Source organism: Bos taurus, chromosome 26, assembly GCF_002263795.3.
Source record: "Bos taurus isolate L1 Dominette 01449 registration number 42190680 breed Hereford chromosome 26, ARS-UCD2.0, whole genome shotgun sequence".
Classification (NCBI taxonomy): domain Eukaryota; kingdom Metazoa; phylum Chordata; class Mammalia; order Artiodactyla; family Bovidae; genus Bos; species Bos taurus.
The window spans coordinates 29,647,382-29,663,999 of record NC_037353.1 but is presented as its reverse complement, the minus strand read 5'-3'; positions in this window follow the sequence as shown (position 1 = coordinate 29,663,999).

The following is a 16,618-nucleotide window of genomic DNA, read 5'->3' as shown; positions in this document are numbered from 1 at the left end:
ATCAGATTCATTGACTGGATTGGGATCTTTTCTCTAATTTTTGAAAAACTAGCACCAGTATATATTTTAAAAGGCAGTGTGTTTGTGTATATAATTATGTATGATGGATATTGATATTGTTATAGCTATAGCTACATACGGTGTTTCTCTTCCTGAATCTTCCTCTTTCTCTTGCAGTTCAATAGTTTTAGGAGGCAAGGGAAATTGAGTGTGTGTGTGTATTTCTTAAGAACTCATTCCATGATGACTTCTAGGAACTTCCCAATATCTTATTTGCCAGTGCTCCCCCTTTCCTTTTCTCTTCTTCCCTCCCTCCTGTGCTTTTTTTCATCCCCACTCCACTTCCTTTCTGCCTTGCTTAAGAAGTTGAATACCTCAGCTTAGTAGTTCACAGTAGATTTTGGCATGAACTTTGAAACAATCTGCACTCATAATTTTATGATTAGAGAACAATTGATTACAACTGATTGCTATGCATAACAGTGATATGTTGGGAAAAAAGAGCAAATTTAGGTTCTTGGAACATAATGAAGATAAAAAGATAAAGACGGAGGGATCTGAGAGAAACTTGGTTAACTTGAGCCTCATTCCTTAATATTGTAAAGTTGAAAAACATGGAAAGTTTAGTTTGTTTTTTTTTTCTTTTGCTACAAGTGGGCATTGTAGCCCTTTCTCTGCCCATTAGCCTTCGGTTGTTTACCCAATCCTGGGTTAGTAGGGGAGCAGAACTCTGTAAAATCCTGGTGCCATGGTAACTGTGGTCCCTTTTGAATCATCCAGCAATAGCATGGGGATCCTTTACAGAGCCAGGCAGACAAGCTACAGCAGTTAGGAGGAGGTCACTTTGTTCTGTTTATCTTTCATTTTTCAAACAGGGATTTGCGTTGGCTAAGAATAAGAGTCAGGGAAGAAACAGCTTCTTCCATATCAAAGTCCCTTATTTAGAGGGGCAGACAAGGTCCCAGCAGGTCTTCCTTTCTCCACTTACACTGAAGTGTAGGATTGCTTGTTCCTTGTTTAACTTTGGAGGCTACCCAGAGGAAGTCTACCCTGATACTGAGAATCATGTTGGCTAGAGCCCCAGCTGGTGGACAGGAAATGAGAGGGAGAGCTAAGTCTTTTGAGCCACCTCGATTTTCGAGTCTTCATTGTAGGATAACCTAGACTGTCCTTATTTTCAGAGACACACAGGGATGGGTGTGTGGGTGCATGTGTGTAAGGGAGAAGAAAGATGGAAGGAGACGTAGAGAGGAGGGAGGAAGAGGGTTAGAGTCCCTCTTTTGGGTCTTTTGTTTTGAACTGAAGAAAAAATAAGCAACTTTAAATCTGTATTCTAAGATATTGGAAAATTTCAGCTGCATCACATTATTTAATTTATACAAAAACTAATTTATCATATCCTATGCAGAGCCTCATTTTGCAAAATAAGATTCTGAGACATGGTTTGGTTAAAGCACTCAATTAAGGTCTCACAGTAAGTAAGCAAAAACCCAAACCTAAGGCTACCAGTAAGGTTTACATTTTAATGGTTTGCATTTAAAACTGTATTACTTTTCTATGGCTTGAAGTTGTTTCAATGATAATTGATCACCAACCTGATATTGGCTATTAAATCTTTGTATTTGGGGATTCTGATTGACCTGGAATAGAAACATTAGTTCTACTTGTCAGGCTCTGCTCTAGATATGGTAAAAACTAAGCAGATAAACAATTCCCAATGTATTTTCAAAGAAGGTGTATCTTTTCTCTGACAGAAAAGAGAAGATAAAAAGATAACAAAAAAAACTCTACAGTGGGATAAACTATAAATACCATAAGAAAAGAATATACAAAAGCCTATGAAAATCTAGAGCCATGAGGGATTTCTGCTGGAGAGTATGAACCGAAGTCCTTTTACATAGTATGAGTGTGAACAGTAAAAAATGCTCAGGAAAACTGAAACTCAGCATTAAAGAGTCTATAATATGACCTTAAGAATATATATTTTATCCAAAATGTTGTCATTAAATAAATGAATTTGGAGCACTTTGTTTGGAAGGCAAATTTCTAGATACATTGGTAGTAGAGGTTTGTGAAGATGAAATGAGGTGATGCTGGGAGATGAAAAGGGATAACATTTTCAAAGAGTTCACTGCTAGGTCAATAAATTAGCAATGGCAGTACCAAAGCCCTGATGGCATTTCTCTGGAAACTTTTAAAATCCTGCCTACAGCTCTTTTTAATCACAGACGTGAAAATTAGCATCACTAGAAACTACAAACAGATGAAAGTGGACAGTACAGCTATGACTTAAAATATGGTCTGATCCTGGATTCTCTCCAAGTGCCTTCAAGAAGAAAAGGGGTTATCTTTTATCAGGAGCTATTTATGATTTCCAGAACATAATTGGCAATAATTTGAACCTTTTTCCAGAATCAAAAGCAAGAGGAACTCTTTATTTGACAGTTTGTCCTGTGAACGTAGCACAGTGAAGACAAATGATCACTTTTCAGTGCGGCAAAACTTTTGACGTTTATATTTGACTGGTGTTTGAATTTAACTTTCTGGTACTTCCCGGCCTAAGGCTTGTTCCGAACCTGGGTTGTCACTGCCAGGTAAGCCTTCTCCCTGGTGGACTTGCGGCATTCTGATTGTACTGATTCTCTCCTTTGTCCCCTTAATCCCCCTGTCTGCCCCTCACCAACATCTCAGACAAATCTGAAGAAAAGGAATTTTCTGAGTGGCTATGATTTTACCAGTCAGTCTGACAACTCTAGTGGGCTCCTGGAGACCACAATGGTGAGGTGGCTAAGGATGCCATAGAAAAGAATAAAAGCATCTGAAATAAAGCGTATGAAAACATTCACTGAAATTAACAGGGGAATTGGCTGTCTCCACTTATATAAATCATCTAAGTCTTGGCAAATAGTATTTGTTTTCTATTAAATAGTACTTACTTGTTCCATATTATAATTCTTGAGGTCAGTACCTTTACATTCTGCTTTGCCTTTGTGTGATTGCACTCATGTTTCTGTTACTTCTTTGTTAAATGAGAGTTATATGATGTCTGACTCATTCCTGATTTATATGTTCAAAGAAAAAAAGTATTTCAAATATTTTGGACATCACAGTGAGCAGGAATAAAGATATTAATAATTTAAGATTCTCTATTTTGGGGGGCTCCAAAATCATTGCAGATGGTGATTGCAGCCATGAAATTAAAAGACACTTATTCCTTGGAAGGAAAGTTATGAACAACCTAGACCGCATATTCAAAAGCAGAGACATTACTTTGCCAACAAGGGTCCATCTAGTCAAGGCTATGGTTTTTCCAGTGGTCATGTATGGATGTGAGAGTTGGACTGTGAAGAAAGCTGAGTGCCGAAGAATTGATGCTTTTGAACTGTGGTGTTGGAAAAGACTCTTGAGAGTCCCTTGGACTGCAAGGAGATCCAACCAGTCCATCCTAAAGGAGATCAGTCCTGGGTGTTCATTGGAAGGACTGATGCTGAGGCTGAAACTCGAATACTTTGGCCACCTCATGTGAAGAGTTGACTCATTGGAAAAGACCCTGATACTGGGAGGGACTGGGGGCAGGAGGAGAAGGGGACGACAGAGGATGAGATGGCTGAATGGCACATGAGTTTAAGTAAAAACCAGGAGTTGGTGATGGACAGGGAGGCCTGGTGTGCTGTGATTCATAGGGTTGCAAAGAGTCTGACACGACTGAGTGATGAACTGAACTGAACTGATCTTAGGGAAATACCAATATCCAACCAAAAACCATTCTATAGTTTGTGTTAATGGGAAAACAAATGTATCCCAGAGTGGGTTCCATAGGGGTTCCATATAGAAATAGATCCCATAAACAAATTATAAATAAATAAATTACATTTGGGAAACATTGGATTAAGACCTTTTTGTTAATACTGTAGGATTACCAAAGGCTTTAATATGGTAATTTGCACTAAAATCCTCTGATTAATTTTTTCTAGGTCATCTTACAGGATGATTGTTCTGTGAAACCCACTGGAAATAGCTTGTTCAGATGGAATTTTTCTTACTGTTACATTAATATTAAAAAATAAGATCAAACATTATAGTTTGAAAATGACAGTTTTATCTTAATGGTTCCATCAGAGAGATTTTTGAATCAAAGGTAGCTTACTGCCCAACAGTCATTCTTTATTTTTTCCCCAAAATTATTTTCTAACAGACTTTGGCTTTTTTTAGGGGATGTGGTTTTAATTCTCTTACCTTTTGCTGGATATTTATTTTCTAAGTTTCTTACATTTAAGCCTATCCAAGTAACTAATTCTGGAGAAAGAAAAATGAGAAACCTATTAAGAGTTTCTGGGAAATATTGCAATTTCTAGTAGGAAGGAAAATATGAAGGAAGACCTCTTAGATGTCAATACTTCCCCCACCTTCTTGCCTTGAATGTCTTTGGCATTGTGTGAAGTGTTATCTTGGGAAGGTAAAAAAAAATCCAATGAGTAGAAAACTGAATTTTAGTTTGTTGATAGTCACAACACTACTGCACTAATTCTGGAATCACCTTCCTCCAAATGGTATGTTGTATAAATGATCAATGTCCTTAGGTTTATGGAGCTACTCAACTACTTTCCTGTGACTTTTAGTTGAAAACACCCTAATACTAATTTCCTTTTGTTCTTAATTGTAACTACTACTCTCTAGTTCATTTCTTAAATTTATGCTCCTCAGGTTGAAAGTGTTTCAAAGAAGCAAAGATCTTTCCTTGAAAATGTTTTTATAAGTGCCTGAGTTTGGTTTGTTTTCATTTTTCAATTCAAACTGAAGAGTGTTTTAAGAGTATTCTCCTTCCACCCTATGTTCCCTAAGATTTTTCAGGTTGGTGTTTGTCCCATTCCCTCACAAGAAACAGACAAAAGAAAAAATTTTGATGGCATACACTATACGGGTCTAGCTAATTAACCAGAGCAAATATTCATTTTATAATATTATAATAGTACAGTAATTACTGCTACATTAAGTTGTAAGCATCTTCCTGCACTTCACATAGAATTTGAGTAGCAAAGACTACGGAGAAGGCAATGGCACCCCACTCCAGTACTCTTGCCTGGAAAGTCCCATGGACGGAGGAGCCTGGTGGGCCACAGTCCATGGGGTCGCTAAGAGTCGGACCACACTCAGAGACTTCACTTTCACTTTTCACTTTCATGCATTGGAGAAGGAAATGGTAACCCACTCCAGTGTTCTTGCCTGGAGAATCCCAGGGATGGGGGAGCCTTGTGGGCTGCCGTCCATGGGGTCACACAGAGTTGGACACGACTGAAGTGACTTAGCAGCAGCAGCAAAGACTAAGCTTGCATGGAGCTTTTGAGGAACACATCCACTGAATTGGTTGAGGTTTGCCCTTTATTCTCTGTGCTGTTGCTGTCTTTCCTAATAGCTGGGCAGCCAGTTTGCAAGAGGGTTGTCAGGAACTGGGTTGTACTTTCCCCAGGTCTTGAGGGAATCACTACAAAATGATGTATAATTTAGGATTCAGGGAATGCAAACTGAGATAAACTAAAAAGCAATTGTAGACGACTTAGGATCTCTTAATTTATGGCCCTTTTGTGCATAGTGGATAATGCATCCTTTGTCACCTCCTACTCAAATTAAGTAACATTCATATTCCCAACACTACACCTGGCACAAGATTGTCTTATCCTAATTAATACACCTTGAAAGAACCTGGAGTGGCCATATTTGCTTTCTAAGAATATGAAAAGCTAGGAAAATAGAAGCAGAAACATGGGTAAATTTTTTCTACCAATCTACCTGCTATGCAGTGGTATATCTAGTGTTTTTGACAACAGAATGCATCATTTTTGATAGGCCCCTCATCTATGTAACAAAATTATTTTATTAATGATTATATAAAATAAGCAATAAAAATAGTGACCCAAATACAGAGTGAATTTCTTCATTTATCAAGTTTTATATGTATAATCATAATAGTAAAAAAAAAATTATACTACAGAAAGTAAGTAGCTCAGACAGTAAAGAATCTACCTGCAATGCAGGAGACCCGGGTGCAATCCCTGGGTCCAGAAGATCCTCTGGAGAAGGGAATGGCAATCCTCTCCAGTATTCTTGCCTGGAGAATCCCATGGACAGAGGAGCCTGGCAGTTTACAGCCCATGGGGTCACAAAGAGTCGGACACAACTGAGTGACTACCACTACCACTACTACTACAGAAAATAAAAAGAAATTAATACTTTGCAATGACATTAATGTATTTTTTAAAAAAGCTTTCATCTGTGTATGAATGTGTGATAACACTGAATAAAAACATTAGTTTGTGTTTTCAAGATTTGACTTCTGCAGATTTGTTAATGACCATATAAAGTTATTTTTCCTTTGTATATCCTTGTTCAATAGTCTATAATTCCATTTGGTACTTGGCTTTGCTGCGTGTGTGTGCTCAGTCATGTTCAACTCTTTGTGACTCCATGGACTATAGCCCACTAGGCTCTTCTGTCCATGGGGATTTTTTTGGGCAAGAATACTGTAGTGGGTTGTCATTTCCTTCTCCAGGGGATCTTCCCCATCCCGGGATCCAACCTACATCTCTGCAGTCTCCTGTGTTGGTAGGTGGATTCTTTACCACTCAGCCACCTCGGAATCACCTTTAGTCAACTTTAATCTGATAAGCTTCTTTATTTTAATTTCAAAAAGTTCCTGCTCTATGAAGCAACATATATATATATATATATATATATATATATCTGGTAAATATAAATATCCTTAGGTAAAATTTTAAACCAAACATAGTTTGCCATAGATTATTAAGTATCCCAAATTACAAACAAATCAAGAAATTTCATGTCTTTTGTTCTTTTGAGATTTATTTCTAGTGGCTTTCAAAGGTCTCTGCAGTTAAAAAAGTTCTCTACTAAAATATCCATACCAGAGAATTCATAATAAGTTTATTTTTTTAGAGTTTATTTTTTTTTTGTGAATATTCATAGAGCCTAAATAATAGCAAACATTGAAATTTCATTCATTTATTTAGAATATCCAGTTCTAGAGTAAGTACTTAAAGCATACAGATATTGTCTGTTTGAATTTTTCTGTCATTGTTAGTAGTTACTTTCTTTTTAGAACTTTTAAAATCATGCCAAGGTATTGTTTTGCAAACCCTGGAATCTCCCACATGAAATCTGAAACTGACCTTCATACACAGTGGGCAGTGAGAGACCAAAGAAAGAGACCACTCCAGATTAGTAGGTGGGAAACCTTGTAAGGGAAACTTACATATGAGGGTAGTCCTGGGGGGCCACAAGACTAAGGTATCTGTTCCTACTGCCAGAATCTTCATATAGAGGCCTTAACTGGGTTCTGCTGCTGCTAAGTCGCTTCAGGCCTGTCCGACTCTGTGCGACCCCATAGATGGCAGCCCACCAGGCTCCCCCGTCCCTGGGATTCTCCAGGCAAGAACACTGGAGTGGGTTGCCATTTCCTTCTCCAATGCATGAAAGTGAAAAGTGAAAGTGAAGTCTCTCAGCTGTGTCTGACTCTTCCCGACCCCATGGACTGCAGCCCACCAGGCTCTTCCATCCATGGGATTTTCCAGGCAAGAGTACTGGAGTGGGGTGCCACTGCCTTCTCCGTAACTGGGTTCAGTCACACATGTTGCGCAGATAATTTTAACAACACATTGCTCTCTCAAGGCTGTATTCTGGAAAAGAGCTCCCTGTGTGGGAACAACGGGCAGGCTGTATATTCCTAGGACAGAGGAGAGGCTGAGGAGCCAATTGAGAGCAGCTTGCTATACTAAAAAGAATAACAGATAAGGGAATTATTCCTGACCTCTTCTTGTGGCTCCATCATTGATGAGTTCAGTTCAGTCACTCAGTCGTGTCCAACTCTTTGTGACCCATGAATCCCAGCGTGCCAGGCCTCCCTGTCAATCATCATCTCCCAGAGTTCACTCAAACTCATGTCCATCGAGTCAGTGATGCCATCCAGCCATCTCATCCTTTGTCGTCCCCTTCTCCTCCTGCCCCCAATCCCTCCCAGCATCAGAGTCTTTTCCAATGAGTCAACTCTTCACATGAGGTGGCCAAAGTACTGAAGTTTCAGCTTTAGCATCATTCCTTCCAAAGAACACCCAGGGCTGATCTCCTTTAGGATGGACTGGTTGGATCTCCTTGCAGTCCAAGGGACTCTCAACAGTCTTCTCCAACACCACAGTTCAAAAGCATCAACTCTTTGGCGCTCAGCTTTCTTCATAGTCCAACTCTCACATCCATACACGACCACTGGAAAAACCATAGCCTTGACTAGACAGACCTTTGTTGGCAAAGTAATGTCTCTGCTTTTGAATATGCTGTCTAGGTTGTTCATAACTTTCCTTCCAAGGAGTAAGCGTCTTTTAATTTCATGGCTGCAGTTACCATCTGCAGTGATTTTGGAGCCCCCCCAAAAAAGTCTGACACTGTTTCCACTGTTTCCCCATCTATTTGTCATGAAGTGATGGGACCAGATGCCATGATCTTAGTTTTCTGAATGTTGAGCTTTAAGCCAACTTTTTCACTCTCCATTTTCACTTTCCTCAAGAGGCTTTTTAGTTCTTCTTCACTTTCCACCATAAGGGTGGTGTCATCTGCATATCTGAGGTTATTGATATTTCTCCCAGCAATCTTGATTCCAGCTTGTGCTTCTTCCAGCCCAGTGTTTCTCATGATGTACTCTGCATAGAAATTAAATAAGCAGGGTAACAATATACAGCCTTGACGTACTCCTTTTCCTATTTGGAACCAGTCTGTTGTTCCATGTCCAGTTCTAACTGTTGGCTTCCTGATCTGCATATAGGTTTCTCAAGGGGCAGGTCAGGTGGTCTGGTATTCCCATCTCTTTCAGAATTTTCCACAGTTTATTGTGATCCACCCAGTCAAAGGCTTTGGCATAGTCAATAAAGGAGAGATAGATGTTTTTCTGGAACTCTCTTGTTTTTTTCGACGATCCAGCGGATGTTGGCAATTTGATCCCTGGTTCCTCTGCCTTTTCTAAAACCAACTTGAACATCTGGAAGTTCACGGTTCACATATTGCTGCAGCCTGCCTGGAGAATTTTGAGCATTACTTTACTAGTGTGTGAGATGAGTACAATTGTGGGGTAGTTTGAGCGTTCTTTGGCATTGCCCTTCTTTGGGATTGGAATGAAAACTGACCTTTTCCAGTCCTGTGGCCACTGCTGAGTTTTCCAAATTTGCTGGCATATTAAGTGCAGCACTTTCACAGCATCATCTTTCAGGATTTGAAATAGCTCAACTGGAATGCCATCACCTCCACTAGCTTTGTTCATAATGATGCTTCCTAAGGCCCACTTGACTTCACATTCCAGGATGTCTGGCTCTAGGTGAGTGATCATAACATCGTGATTATCTTGGTTGTGAAGATCTTTTTTGTACAGTTCTTCTGTGTATTCTTGCCACCTCTTCTTAATATCTTCTGCTTCTGTTAGGTCCATACCATTTCTGTCCTTTATCGAGCCCATCTTTGCATGAAATGTTCCCTTGGTATCTCTAATTTCCTTGAAGAGGTCTCTAGTCTTTCCCATTCTGTTTTTTTCCTCTCTTTCTTTGCATTGATCGCTGAGGAAGGCTTTCTTATCTCTCCTTGCTATTCTTTGGAACTTTGCATTCAGATGCTTATATCTTTCCTTTTCTCCTTTGCTTTTTGCTTCTCTTCTTTTCACAGCTATTTGTAAGGCCTCCCCAGACAGCCATTTTGCTTTTTTGCATTTCCTTTCCACGGGGATGGTCTTGATCCCTGTCTCCTGTATAATGTCACGAACCTCAGTCCATAGTTCTGTGACCAAATCACCTTCTATCACTGAAAACTGGTTTCTCAGGGTTATATGTGAGATCCAGACTGGAAAGTTTTCAATCTTTTTCAGATCAACATTCTATGATATGTCTGTCTTGTCTTAAAAATCCCCAAACAAGGCGATTTCATACCTTCTTCATTAAGGCATACTTCAATTTTTGTAGTTTGTGAGAAGCTTGTGTATTCCTAAGTAGCTTAGGATATGAGCTAAAAGGGAGATGCTAGATAAGGGAGAATTTGAAGGAACCCCCATCTGTGCTACTTACTCAGCTGCTCTATCATGTCCTTGGTGTATGGAGAATGGGTGGTATATTGGTTAAGCACACGGGTGCTGGAATCCTACGTCTAAGCTGGAATTCAGGTTTTTCATTTACATATCATCTGACCTTGGATGTGTTATTTGACCTCTTGGGCTTAGGTTTTCTCAGTGAAATTGGGATAACTAATATACCTGTCACATGAGGTAGTTGATATAAATGGAGAGAATCCATAGGAATAGCATGTTTCTCATGCTTTTCATGAATATTTTGTTTTCAGAACATCTTGTGGTGCTAACTGTGCTTACGCCACAAAGCTTCCCTTTGATTCTTTGTGTTGACTTCAGTCAAGAGAGCTCTATGAGTTACTCTTTCAGTTTGACAAGTTGTTAAAAACAGTAATATATTCCTTTATGGTACGAATACTTATGCAGCATTTTAAGCTGTGATCCTCACAGCTTAAAGCAATAGTGGAACTGAGGAATGTTTATAGATCCAGTTTCCTTTTGCCTAATTAAAGCAAATCTGTCTGTGTGATTTCATGTTTGTGGGTGTCATAAATCAAATGTTCAGTACCATGTGAGATTCAGAGATGATAGAAGGGATATGTGGACAAGTGGACACTAGACAGGCTGTCCCTCTCTTACAGGGATTCTGGGATGTTCACTGAAAAAAAGGATACAACCTGAACATGTAAACAGGGCTGAATCCTAGAAGAAAGCAGGTTCTGATTTGTGCAAAAGTATTTTTTAGGTTGAAAGGGTCCCTGCCTCCTAGGGTTAAACATCTGCCAGGCTTTCCCCCCACCCCTATTTTAAAATACTATTTTAAATCCCTATTTTTCCCCCCAATTTTTAAATCTTATCTCTCTCCTGTCCTTAAATCCCCATTCTTCAAGGCTATCAATTCTGTTTCATTTACTGCCCTTCCTCTTTTCATTACTATGTAAAGAATGCTCCAAAACATGCATTTAAATTTTTATGTACTACTTGTTTTATTATACTAATAAATTCTCTTTTTGTTTGCCAATGGCCTGTAGTGGATATGAGAGTTTATATGTAAATTAAGAAAACACTTTGTCATTTTCATGATACAGAGCTGTATATATAAGAGCTAACAATTGCTGGTTGAAAGAGAAGGCGAGCTGGGAAGTGAGTTTCTCTTCAGTTATTTTTGTAGGTCAGTCCTCCAGGGTTGCTGTCTCCTAGGCTCCAGTGTGGTGGAGTACCTCAGCGCTCCAGCAGAAAGAGGGGCATCTCTTCCTTTCTACACGGTTCCTCTTTCCTACCCAACCATGATACAGATAAAGACTCATATAGTTGAAGCAGTTCAGGTTCTGTGAAGAAATGCAGCCTTTTCACAGGTAGGGTGGTTTTGAAACCTGGTTTGAAACCTATTGATTTTAATAAGGGCAGGTTAAAAATTATTGTCTGGGCCTTATACAAGAAAAGAATGATTAATAAAAAAAAGTGGTAGAAATAGGGTTTTCTCATCAGAATGGTTTTAAAAGTATACACGTTATCTGCTTTGCATTCAAGTCCTAAGAAACTTGCTTTCCTAAGGATTTGTTTGATAGCAACACAGCAATTTAGGAGCACTGCTGCACTGAGTAGAAATTTCTCAATCCTTTCCTTTGTTAAACACACAAAAAGTCAGGCATATGCATAGAGTTTCAAAGATAGTTTCACTGACAGACAGACTTACTTGGAGACATGCATGTATAGCCCCAGAAATACCGTGAGATACACAGTCATATTCCAGGATGCCCACTGGCACAGGCACGGAGAATAGACATACATGTTCACAACACAAGTGCGCAGATACACATACACACTCACAACATAGGTGCACACACACAGACATAAAGGTATACACAGATAGATATAGGAATGCAGATACACACAGCACAAAGACAAACACAGGTACAGATGCACACACGAAGACTTGTGTAAACACAGCTGTAAGCACGTAGAGTTGCCCATAATAAAAATATCCAAGGGTTCACACATAGAATCATCTTTATAGTGATACAGAGAGACCAGTCAGGAAGCCATAAACTCACATAAATAGAGAGAGACAGCCAAACTGATCTTGGAAGATTTTTCCTGTTGGCTCTGAACAAGGTCATGGAATATCATGGGATCATCTGCTGCCTCTCTCTGGAAATGATTTGGCCCAACTCAATGCAAGCTCATGGATCCCTCACTGAGATGGGTGTCATAGAAGCTAGGGTGGCAACTGTAGCCTCAAAGGAGGAAAATACTCAACATATCAATAAAAAATGAAATTGCATTATTTTATTTTATAACTTTACAATATTGTATTGGTTTTTCCATATATCAAAATGAATTGTCCCACACAGGATTGAGTGCGAAGGGACATATGAATAGCAGACTAAGAAACCCCCAAAATGATAATTAACAATATCTTTGAGTGGCATCATACATTACCCATTTGTTTTCATTCCTTCAAGCTCATTTTATTGTACCTATATTTATAGGTAGCTTTATAGGTTTGATTTTTAATCTTCTCTTCTGAGCAACTCAATTAGATAGGTGGATTTATTATCTTCATATTATACTTTGAGATTGAAACTGACATTATGATTATTCTTAACTTATAGATTAAAAAAAAATCATTCAGAGAGATGAAGTACCCTATTCAAGGATATCCCAGGAAAAACTCAATTCCTAGTTCAGAGTCATTTTCACCATTACAATGAGCTGTATACAACTTGATAAGTTATAATAGGAGAGAGATAACTTAGATACTAAACCTAGCTCTAGACATAAAACATCAGTATGCATGCTTCAGTGACTTAAAATCAAGTTTTAAACCCCTAGAAGACAATAGCATGCTTAGTTACTCAGTCATGTCCAACTCTTTGTGACCTCAAGGACAGTAGCCCACTAGGTTCCTCTATTCATGGAATTCTCCAGGCAAGAAACATGGAGTGGGTAGCCATTCTCTTCTTCAGAGGATCTTCCTGACCCAGGAATCTAACCTGAGTCTCCTGCATTGCAGGCAGATGCTTTACCATCTGGACCACCAGGGAAGCCCAAGAAAACAATAGGTGAGCGCATACCAAAATATGTGCAACTACGTTTGGTCACATGGATATTTGGAATTGTCTTTTAAATCTCTCCTTTATGTTGGACTCTAGGGGATAGCTGTGTGCTCAAAGGCTTGGTTGTAAGAACTTCTGCCAACCAGCCTGCGAGTATGGATTTATTGAGCCATTATCGTGTGCTTTTCTCAGAGGCTGAATCTGTGGTGGATACAAATGAGAATCTCTCTACTTGAATAGCTTCAGTTTTTATTTAAGAGACAAGTAGTGATTAGAAATTATAGAATGATTAGACAAAGATAAATCAAAGATGACAGGTTGAGGCTAAAGAGATTAATTCAGAATACAGATAAATTTTATTGATTTTAATTTAAGTGAATTGCTTTAAATTAAATGGAATCACTTTATAACATATAAAAATAAAGATTTTTAGAATAGAAATACAGATTCCTAATGATATTTTTATTTTTGTACTTTCAAATGATTAGCACATCTGGGTTTATGTTCCCATGTGGCTAAGATTGTTAGGAACTGCTCTGGTCTCCATATTTTCTATTGACTTAGTTTGGTTCCACTTCACCCATTTGGGTTACCTTTCTGGCACTACTGGTCTATGGGTTTACCATCTCTAATTAAGAAGTAATGAAGTCCAGACCCAGTGACTGATGTCTTGGGAGTTGAGGGAAGAGAAGGTCAGTGAGGTCTGAAATAGTCAAGGGAGGTCTCACAAGGAAGTGGGAACTAAATCCTCTTGTAGAAGATTGAGGACTTAGACAAGGGAAGGGGTATATGCAGGGTCCTTGAGAGCAGAGTTCCTGAGAACATGCAGAAAAAACTGAATGAAATTTAAGTTCCAGATGGATTAAAGTTTTCCAAATGGAAATCAACATTTGAAACTTTAAGGAGACAATATTAGAATTTGGAAAGATGTTTTCCCTCTACTCAGAAAAATCACAAATAAAAAATTATGTTTGATGTTTCCTAAAAGTAAAAAAAAAAAAAAAAAATTGATCCAGTGTATTATGTGGGTTTTTATGTGTTGGATATAAATTTACATAATAGACCTAAATTATATTTTCACATAATATTCGATATTAAATTTCATATACACATCGTATGGCCCTTAAAAAAACTGTAAGTGGCACAATATTAAAATGTCTTTCAGAAAAGCTGATTCTGTGATGGGCAAAACTAATGTAATTCAAATACATATCCTTATGTAGTAGCTGATTTTGATCTATAATGAAATGTAAGTGCTGAGGAAAAAATATTTTGATCCAAAAATAAATCACAGATTTAGAATACAGTGGATTCCTTATATTGAATGAAATTGGCAAATAATTATATGATGTACAGAGAATTCCTACAAATCAATATGAAAAAGGCAGGTTGATGAAGAGGCACAAAGTAGTGAAAATACCATTCAAGGAAAAGGAAACAAATAGTAAAGTTATGAAAGCATACTCATCTCTTAAACTAATGTTGCTGTTGTTCAGTCACTAAGTTGTGTCCAACTCTTTGTGACACCAGGCTTCCCTGTCCTTTACTATCTCCAGGAGTTTGCTCAAACTCATGTCCATTGAGTCAGTGATGCCATTCAACCATCTCAGAATTTGCCTGCAGTGTAAGAGCTCTGGGTTAGATCCCTGGGTTGGGAAGATCCCCTGGAGAAGGGAATGGCTACGCATTCCAGGATTCTTGCTAGAGAATTCTATGGACAAAGGAGCCTGGCAGGCTACAGTCTATGGGCTGCAAAGAGTCAGAGATGACTGAGTGACTAACTTAAACTAATAGGATTATATAAATTGAAACACCAGTGAAATGTCATTCTGTAATAATTGTAGTTTTAAAATTCCAGACAGTTAGCAAGGATAGGATGTGAAAAGACGGTAACTCTTACAGGCTGCTGGTAGGAATGTAAATTGGTAAAATCCTTTTGAACTTTTGCATGTTTTATAAAGTTGGACATTCATTATAAACATTTGCACAAGGAATCACGTGTGTGTGTGTGTATACACAAATCTCCTAGAGAAATTAGTTCATATTTACACAAGGAATCATTTGGATTCAATGTAGAACTGCATGTAAAACCCAAAATAATTAGAATTTAATGTTCCTCAGCAAGACAATAGCTAAATAATTGGTGGCAGACACACTCGAGGGGAAGAAAAAAAACAACCTATACCATAGTGAAAATGAATGGGCTAGTACTACATAGCTTAACTTACCAAATGAAAATCAAGGTTAGGAGGAAAAAATCAGTTCCAAACAATATATATTGTGTGTACTATTTATACCAAATATTAAAACATGCAATACACAGCAAAGAATCCTATAAAAGACTGAATAAATGTAGCCTGTTGGGAGGAGATATTTTAGCCTAGAAATATTTTTTTGTTACATAAGATAAGACTGGCCTGATCTGATTCAGAGACTCAGGAAGTCCTAGAATGGGGCAGCCTGTGAAATACAGGCTTTTTTTTTTTTTTAAATTGGAGGTATAGTTGCTTTACAATGATGTGTTAGTTTCTGCTGTACAAAAATTGAATCTGCTTTATGTATACATATATCCCCTCCCTCTTGGACCTCCCTCCCTTCCTGATCCCACCCCTCTAGGTCATCACAGAGCAGTGGGCTAAGCTCCCTTCGCTATACAGCAGGTTCCCACTAGCTCTCTATTTCATATATAGTAGTGTATATATGGGCTTCCCTTGAGTCTCAGCTGGTAAAGAATCTGCCTGCAATGCAGGAGACCTGGGTTCCATTCCTGAGTTGGGAAGATCCCCTAGAGAAGGGAAAGGCTACCCACTTCAGTATTCTGGCCTGGAGAATGCCATGGACTGTATAATCCATGGGGTCGCAAAGAGTCAGACATGACTGAGCAACTTTCACTCACTCAGTGTATATATGTCAGTCTTCCAATTCATCCCTTCCCACCCTCTGCCGCCCCATGTTTAAAATGCAGGACTAGAGACACAGATAGGCTCTTTTGTGGAATTTTGAAAACCACTCTACTTTCATTTTCTGCTCAAGCAGCCATTGCTACTGTCTTCTTTTCAAAGCTGTTACCTGGGGGGAAATAGCTGTTATAGATTCATGTGTAAGACACCATTCATGTATGGTTACAAAACATTATCTGAAGAAAGATGAAAGTCTTTGTAGAGCAGTCAGCTCTGAGGGATAAAGGAGGAGTAACGAGCCATTTTTCATTCTTCTCTCACCTGGGGGGAAGGTTTAAAAACTCACTCAAGATCATTCACTCAATCAGATAAACACTCCCTATCGCTTGGATGTTTTCAGCGGCCTCTTCAGTTGCTCTTCCTGCCTTTGTGGCTGACCACGGTCTGCTGCCCTCATAGCAGATGAGTCTCTTAACAGCACAGCTCTCAGTTTATACCCAGAACCTGCCCTGTCCCACATCTGCTTCACAGTCTCTTGCTGGTCTGACTAC